This window comes from Scylla paramamosain, chromosome 7 (genome assembly GCF_035594125.1).
Source record: "Scylla paramamosain isolate STU-SP2022 chromosome 7, ASM3559412v1, whole genome shotgun sequence".
In the NCBI taxonomy this organism is placed as follows: Eukaryota; Metazoa; Arthropoda; class Malacostraca; order Decapoda; family Portunidae; genus Scylla; species Scylla paramamosain.
Window position 1 is genome coordinate 13258804 of NC_087157.1, and position 8697 is coordinate 13267500.

General features: G+C 47.7%; 1 protein-coding gene across 16 annotated transcripts in view; it reads right to left on the bottom strand.

Annotated features, from left to right (window-relative positions):
- LOC135102093 (formin-J-like) overlaps positions 1-8697 on the bottom strand; it is a 241224-nt gene that overhangs the window by 50241 nt on the left and 182286 nt on the right. For 8 of the 16 annotated variants that reach the window (XM_064006844.1, XM_064006842.1, XM_064006841.1 and 5 more), the window contains exon 1: positions 8157-8633. The exons of 1 other annotated variant lie outside the window; for it this stretch is intronic. The gene's annotated coding sequence lies outside the window, so the exon portion shown is untranslated. Of the gene's footprint in view, positions 1-1629; positions 1825-8156; positions 8634-8697 lie in introns of those variants that run through there. 7 more of the 16 variants (XM_064006849.1, XM_064006850.1, XM_064006848.1 and 4 more) reach the window with 5 other exon arrangements.

Here is an 8697-nt window from a genome sequence, read left to right on the forward strand (position 1 = left end):
TCCACCTGGTACACCGTCTCCTCTGGTCCGTGGTTCGTATGGAGGCAAGCTCGCCCCTCCATCCCCCACCTAACCACACACACGTACAGACATACAGAACACACACATGCACTAGTTTCCACTCAGCCACCTCTCTCCACTTGGTACACCCTCTGATTCTTGGTCCGTGGTTCGTGTGCCCCCCAGAGACACACATACATACTCACATCCACTAGTCTCCCCCTCCGTCAGCTATTATAAGCCCCGGTCTCTGCTCCCCGTGGTTACTCTGAAATAGCGCCTCTCACCCCTCACACAGAGACGCTAAGGGACCACTATTTCACCCTAAATAAACTGAGGTACGCCCAAAACTGTGACTATAGATCAACAAGTGTACCAACGCGCTTATTGGTGCACCTGTGGGGGATCTACAGAAGGGTCTCGCTCTGCTACATGAGGACGACGAAAGCAGCTTCCCAATATCGTGTTTTCATCTATACATCAGCGTCACTGGTTGGGAGGGTGCTGAGTGTAAGGAGGAAGGACCGCAGACTCTGTGTTCGGTACAAGCAGTATCGGACCATATTCTGAAACACTTTTGCGCCGCACATGTACAACTTTCAAAAGGCTCTTGTTGAAGTTATACGGGTTTTTAAGGATGCTTTTATGGTTCTAGTGACAAATTAAAAGGTTATCTGAATATAAGGGATGAAATAGATCCTATAAAATGTTCACAGCAGTTACGCTTTTGTTTGTAGACTGAGGATGGACGGCTACATACAGACAGCAACGAACACGACACCGATAGGGAGAACGACAAAATACTTATTCCTCAATATTTCCTCTCTCCCTCTAATCATTCACTCACTCCTCACCCTTGTTGCTTATATTTATTCTGTCTACTTTCTCCCTGAACAGTCATCCTAAAAAAGTCTGCCTACACTTTCTCGACTTCCGTTTGCCCTTGAAGCCCTCGTTCCTCTCAGCCACGACTCACACATTATGAGAGGACGGTGTGACTGAGAGAAGATGCATAGTTTGTAGGCAGATAAAGAAGGTATTCTCTAGGGATTGTCAGCAGCTATGAGAGAGATGGAGTGAGTGAGGGAGGAGAACAAAGCGTTTTTTAAATGCGAACTATTGACAGAAGTCGAGTAGTTTGCTACACTCACTTCCACTGTTTTGCGTTTTCTTTCATTCTTAATTCCTGTGATCTGACAGTCTCCTCTCACAAAACGTTACAGTTGATGGTTTCTCAGCAGATCAGACTTAGGATCCAGGCGACACTGAATTCTAAGGAGGTGAAAATGGTGTGTTTGTTGCTCAACTTGTGGCCATGACTATATCAATGTCTAAATAAGAAGTTCTTATTTAGACAATGGACTATATTTGAGCAAAGATGGCGACGAGACGGAACAATGCGGGTTCGTTTGTGTGCACGAGGGGGAAAGGACCTAAGGAGTGTCTGTTTTTGGCTACGTGGATTGTATAGTCACGAAGGTAATTTTTCATCACACTGTCACTATTCTCTTCATTATTCACCCCAAAATTCCCCAGCGGTGATGTCAGCCTCCCCTCACTGGCGGTGCGTTGCATCACCACTCACAGGTAAGGCGGCACAAGTAATGAATGCAAATTATACACAGTTACATGCTGTAAGACGATTATGGTTGAGGATGCAGTGCCTTGTCCTTCCCCCCAACTCCGTCAGGCTCACCAGTTAAAGAGAAGCAGCTGATACACGTACTCCCTCGCGATGTACAGTACTTCACTCCATGCCACCAAGTACAACACTAACACACACACACTACTCGCACTCCACACACACACACACACACACACACACACACACACACACACACACAGAGACCCAAGTACCAAGAACACTTATCTCCTTATCGCATCACTCTCCGCCCATCGAGATAAGCTGGGCCGCCTCACACTGCACCTACACGCCTCATCTCATCCCGACTGCTATGGGACTCTAGACTTACGACCGTATTCTAAAACACCTCTGCACCGCACCTCCACTATTTACAGAGGCCTTTAACTGAAGTGACACTGGTTTTTAAAGAATGTTTTTGCTGATCTAGTGAGAGATTAACAAGATTTCTACATTACTGAGAACCCAGCTGAGAATAGCCTTTGAAAATAGTCGTAGTGAGAGAGCAAAGCGTTTCAAAATAAGGGCCTTAATCTTGGCCAAAGCGACACTGCCCTTAGCCACTGACGAGCCTATGATATGGAATTCCTCATGTCGACAGTGGGGTGAAGGTTGACTAAATATTCGTAAACTAGGCAGGGAGGCAGGGAGTCATTTAAGACAGTCAGGATGGGGAACTAGGAATAATTCTCTCGTTTACAAGTAACATGCAGCTGTGTCGGATGTAAACACTGACCCTGACACACACACACACACACATACACACAAATATACACAGTCGCACACACGTAACACGACACCAGCTTGCTGTACACGGCGCGACACTAAACACCACCTCCATCACTCTTCTTGGCCACCAGGCTGACACCGCTCCACCACTGATATAATGCTCGGGTCACAGCCACAGTGGGTCCGCTACACTACACTACACCTCACCTAAGCCTACCCTGAGACACACACAACACAGCAGTCGGAGTTTATCAAGGGTGTCAATCAGTGTGGCTTCTCAGTCCCGCCGCAGCCCAGCCCAGCACGCCTGTTGCACAATGTGACGCTCAAGGTCAGGGAAACAAACAGATCTTCCTATGTAATCTTTGGTCCTGTCTTATCTGCTGTTACGTAAAGTAAGACGTAACACCTGCAGGTCAGTCTGGTTGGGGAGCATAAGGAGCAAAGAGGAGGAGTGGTGCATTTATACGTGACCTGTACGAGTGGTCATGTCCTGCCTTGCTTTTCTGTCTGCCGCCTGTCCTTTCTTAAACCCAAACAAGTCATTCACACACAGACATACGTACATATACACACATATACGAGCAGATGTAACCGTCACCCACCACATCTCGACTCGCCCACGTCAACATGAAACTCGCCCACGATAATTAGCACATGTCAACACTTTCCTACACCATGTCTCTCCAAGGGCGTGTGTGTGTGTGTGTGTGTGTGTGTGTGTGTGTGTGTGTGTGTGTGTGTGTGTGTGTGTGTGTGTGTGTGTGTGTGTGTGTGTGTGTGTGCAGTCACCTTACTATAAATGTTTCGGGGCGTCACCCAGCCTGTGTCAACATGTGGGCCTCAGATGAATTCTTGGTAAAAAGTGTCCACCCTCAAGCCATTACATCCGCCAACCTAGAAATAAATTAACTCGCACTGTAATATATCAAGTGCCACAAACGAGAAATGGCAACGAATCTCTGTAGTAATAAACAAAGACACCTCAAAAGCAGGTTCCGCGTGCACAAGCCATGACTCTAAGTCTAAGGGGACGCAGGAGGGTCTGGATAAGGGTGCCACATGTGTCAGCTGACCTTCATGCAAGCCAAGACATCAGTGTGTTCCAAGGGCGTCGCCTGGCTGGCATGATAGTTTTCAACCAGTGCCCCACGCCCCTCCCCCGCGGAACACCACCGTCCGCTGCCAACAACCACCAGCAACACTCGTGACCCCAGACGGCCACTGTGGCTGTGGCTGGTAATACGTCTGCCACTTGAACTTTATTGTGCACTTGACCACACTCGTCCCTGCCCCATGCCGCGTGTGAACTGACCCGCCGTCTTTGTCCCTGCCTGACGACTCCTCGTCCACGCAGTTAGAAATATTGTAAACGCTTCTACAATATTCCACAGCTGAAGAACGGTCGTCTGCTCCGAGAGCCTTTCAAGCTTAGATAATGACGGACCTATCATCTTAATTTTGCGTCGCACTGATAACAGCTCATTTAGTGCTCCCATTATACAACACCACCAATATTTATCTATTGGCCGCAGCTGGGCAGGCCATAGCACCCCGCCATGCACCCTTCCGCCTTCACACTCCACGCCCGCCATTCCTCACTGAACGAATTCCACCTTTACAACATTCCTCACATACATAAAAGAACTTTTACTCCCATATGGCGTCTTCCTTACACCACGGTGCTTTGTGAATTATTATTACTATTTTTCCCGAGAAGCGCCGCCCTTGGGAATATATTAACTTTCAACCTTGCATTTTTTATCTGTTCCGACCGCCTCGACCACTACTGGTGAGAGGGAGGCTGCGCACAAGACTCCACTGTGGGCAGGATGAGACTCACTGACAACATACACACACACACACACATACACACACACACACACACACACACACACACACACACACACACACGCACGCACATAACAAAACGGTCACGGTGTGTGTGTGTGTGTGTGTGTACGCCACTCGCCGATGGGTGTGTAGCCGTCACGCCTCAGCCACGTCCCGCTCGCTATTAGTAACTAAACACACACACACACACACACACACACTCTCTCTCTCTCTCTCTCTCTCTCTCTCTCTCTCAACAAAACCAACATGAAAACACACAAAAAAGGAAAAAAAAATCAGAAACACAAGCAATTCCTTTCTTTAGACGACAAAGAGAGAGTAAATTCTTGTCACCACACACACACACACACACACAAACACACAGCTGCACCTACCGCACCAATAAGCAGCAGCTGTCTGAACGCCTTGTCAAGGAATAACAAAAATAAAAACACCTCACAGATAAGCAGCGCAGAGCAACATTCCTCAGTTATCAGCGAGCAAGCAATCAACAGCCAGCCACACAGTAAGCTCTCGAGTCGCCTTTACCTACCTGGCTAATCTTATCTCCTATCCGGGTGTGTGAGGAAAGGAGTATCGCCTCGCAACGACTTACAAATGTCTCTTCACTACGCAGGACTCTCTCCACAAATTAATCAATTACTTCTTCACATTTCAAAGAGCACTGAATATGTTGCTTTCTCAGTCTTACTTATATTTAATCATTTTTCTAACCAACCATTATAAATCTGAAGACAGTTGGATCAAATACTCTTTCATTTACGATATATTACTGAGTTCCTTTTTCTCTTTTCGTCTTGCTTACGCGTATTCTATCACTTCTTTTCCTGAACGACCTCCTTTGCAAATTTGAAGACAACTGGATAAAAAATACTTCACATTTCAGAATTAATAATGAACTTGTTGCTTTATGAATCTTGTTTACTCGAGTTCACTTCTTCAGTCTTACTTCTTAAAGATTCTCCTGCTATTAACACAGGCTAACATTAGATGCACAGATGTAAATTAACAGCTCATCAAGAAGGCAGGCGATGAACAAACGGGTTAATTAGGGAACTACGCATCGCTTGCCGTCAGAAGGCGCGAAAGTTTGGCAAGCATGGCAGTATATTAAACTGTCTTGTCTTGGAATGTCTTCCTATATAGACTGAGGGTGGGCGCACACACACACACACACACACACACACACACACACACACACACACACACACACACACACACACACACACACACACACACACACACACACGTGGCTATCCGCGTGCAAGGTGACATACCACGGTTACTTTAACACCGTAACTAAAGGTAAGGTTGAGTAACTTACTATTTTTTTTTTCTGAGGAGGGAGGAGCGAGAAGACGGTTATGTAGTGAAGCCCTATATAGGCGGAGGAGGGAGGAAGGGGGACACGAGGAGAGAGGGAAGAAAGAAACGTAGTGTGTTGTCTTACTACAGAAGAGTGAGATGAACAACTGGAGGGAGATAAGGAAGAGTATGTAACCCACAATAACAATGATAATCTTACTGTAGTAGATCACTGATCCTCAAGCTTCGTGACCTTATATGACTCAAGTACTTGGTCAACCCTTTGCCTGCTTCTGTATTGCCTCCTGGATATTTTAAGGCAGTTTCAAGACACTTCTGGTAATTCTGGAGCCGCCTTCTTACTGTCTCCCTTAGAGTCTGGCACCTCTAGTGGATCTTTTTTTTAACCATTTTTTTGTTGCCCTTGGTCAGAATCCTTCTTACATAAAAAAAAAGTAGTGACTCAGTACTACCGTGCACTCCTTGGATACTTATGAAATGCTTGCCTTCTATCTTTGTGTCTCAATAGGTGCTTCTGTTTCTCCAATACAAAAGAAGAACAGTATCAGTAGACGTGCTTGTCATCACGAGGCAGTTTATAATAAGCTGTACTATCTAATATAAGATGTATGACGGTGAAGATAAAGGCATCTTGTCACACACACACACACACACACACACACACACACACACACACACACACACACACACACACACACACACACACCAAAAACAACTCCCATCCGTCCAACACAACATGGGAAAAAAGAAAATTGAAAATGTAACAATAAAAACCATCAACACCAACAACACAACAACAACAACAACAGCAACACCACCATCACCACCACCACCACCACCACCACCACCAACAACAACAACAATAACACTAACAACAACACCTTACGAAGACCATGAAACTACCATAGCAGAGATCACAACGTAAACCCAACCTCTCCGCCGCCCCGCATCTCCCGCCGCGCTGCCCTGAACACCTTATCTGCCGCTACCATAAGGGAGAAGGTCGTGACAGCGATGGGGGAGCTGCGGTTAAAGGTTATCACTCCGCTAACCCAATCAAATACAGTTTCGTGGGAGCCTGCGAACCTGTGTATTTGTATGTATATGTGGGAGTGCTTGTGTTTATCTGTGTGTTGTTTGTTGTTGTGCACGTGTTGTTGAGTTTGCGTGTAACGGAGAAGGGAGGAGGATGCGTGTGGGTAAAAGTTATCGTTGTTCGTATTCCCTGGAGCACATCGCCCTTCTTTCTTTCCTTGTTTTTCTCCCGACTTGACTTGAGTTATTCTTATTCCTTGCTATGTTTGTGATTCATCATATTCCTTCATCCTCTTCAATGTCTTCGCTTCCACTATGATTCACTCTCCCTTCTTCTCCTCCTCCTTCTCTCTTCGTCTTCTTGTTTTTTTCTGCTTATGATTCACTCTCTTTCTTCGCCTCCACGATGATTCATTCAATTTCCTCCACTTCCATTCATCCACATCGTTTATTTTCACACTCACTCATTCCTTTCTTCCATTTCTGTCCATCCTTTTCACTTCCACAATAATTTAGTCTCGTCTTCACGTCCACAATAATTTCCTCCTTCCCTCCCCTTCCATTCACCACCTCCACTTCACTTCTATCGATACTCATTCTCTCTTCTTCACCTTCACTTCCACAATCATTCACTCCTTGCATTTCTCGCTTCCCTCTCTTCCACCATCCCTACCACTATCTTTTTTCTTTCCCGACAGCCTCCACTTCTAATCTCTCCTACTTCTCCACCTCCTTTTCCTCTTCCCTGCATAGGTAAGGAGAATGCGTCATCCACCTGGGGCTATAGGAGTGTTCGCTGCATGTCCGTCAAGTGCGCAGCCCTCACCTGCGCCCTGTCTGTAGCGCTGCACGTTTTGAGGAGTCAAGGAAACGTCAAAAGGTCGTCTGGCACACTGTTATCACGGCGGCCCTGTGTGTGTGTGTGTGTGTGTGTGTGTGTGTGTGTGTGTGTGTGTGTGTGTGTGTGTGTGTGTGTGTGTCTACTTTGTTCTAATATACAGGTATCTCACTACATTCACATCGTCTTCTGGTATCTATTACCCTGTATCAATGAGCCGGACTTAGTGCCAAGAGATACACGTTCCGCCAGCCGCCCCGCAAAGTTTGATACCTTATGTGGCGAGTCCCGAGGTTTTCAATGCACGCCGCGTCTGTGAGAGTCGCGGCGTTACGTGGCCACGCGGCGCTCATGTGACGCATCCACACCTTCACCACACCTGACCTGCACCACAAACACAGCACGTCCTCAGCTGTGCCACTTCACTCCATTCACTCCACTGCTGTGCACTCCTCTGGAGACACAAGGAGTCGCTCGCCACTGCAGGCCACCAGCTTAGCGATGCCCTGCAAGTGCAAGTAGGCAGGGACTCGTTGCACCAGATTAGCTTCGGGTTGCATAATATTTGTTGAGCTTTACGTGAACTGTGATTTTCTGGGTGTTCCTTGACAGTCCTTGGATCACTAACAGGGCAAACACACAAAACAAACTAAGAGGCGAAGCTGGTGATACCCAATATCCTGACACGTCTCCATAATGCATCCGTGAGAGCATCAGATCCCTGCAACCTACCTGTGACGGGGAGAAGGTAACACGGAACACAAGGCAGCACGGGGCACACTGTAGCACGGGCACACCTGGGCACAGGCGTCCTCCTCTACCACATTCCAACACACCCGCGAGGATCACTGATGTAGAATCCCCCTCAGATTGTTAAATGCACGTGACGCGCCGCGGGAATGTCCTCCACACACACCCTCATGCACCACACACAGCACTCGCAATCTTAAGACACAAGTAGAGAGCTTGGAGAGGCAGGCGTGGGCTGGGTCACATTCCTTCACGGCCGCGAGCCCCTCTCAGCTCCAGCCCCCACACCCTACTGTCACACGGGCGCCGGGCATCACAGCTAACGGGAAGGGGCGGAGCGAACTCTGACGTAACTGTGACGTCACCAAACACGGTCCCGTAAAGGTTGGTGAGGCTGGCTGGTGGCTTCCCTCCGTCCCGTCCAGCTCAGCTCCCCGCGTCCTCCCTGCACCAATGGTGGAACCTCTCTGTCTCAGCAGTGGTGAGCGCCGCAGACCAGCCAGCCACCGCCAGCAACTCGACC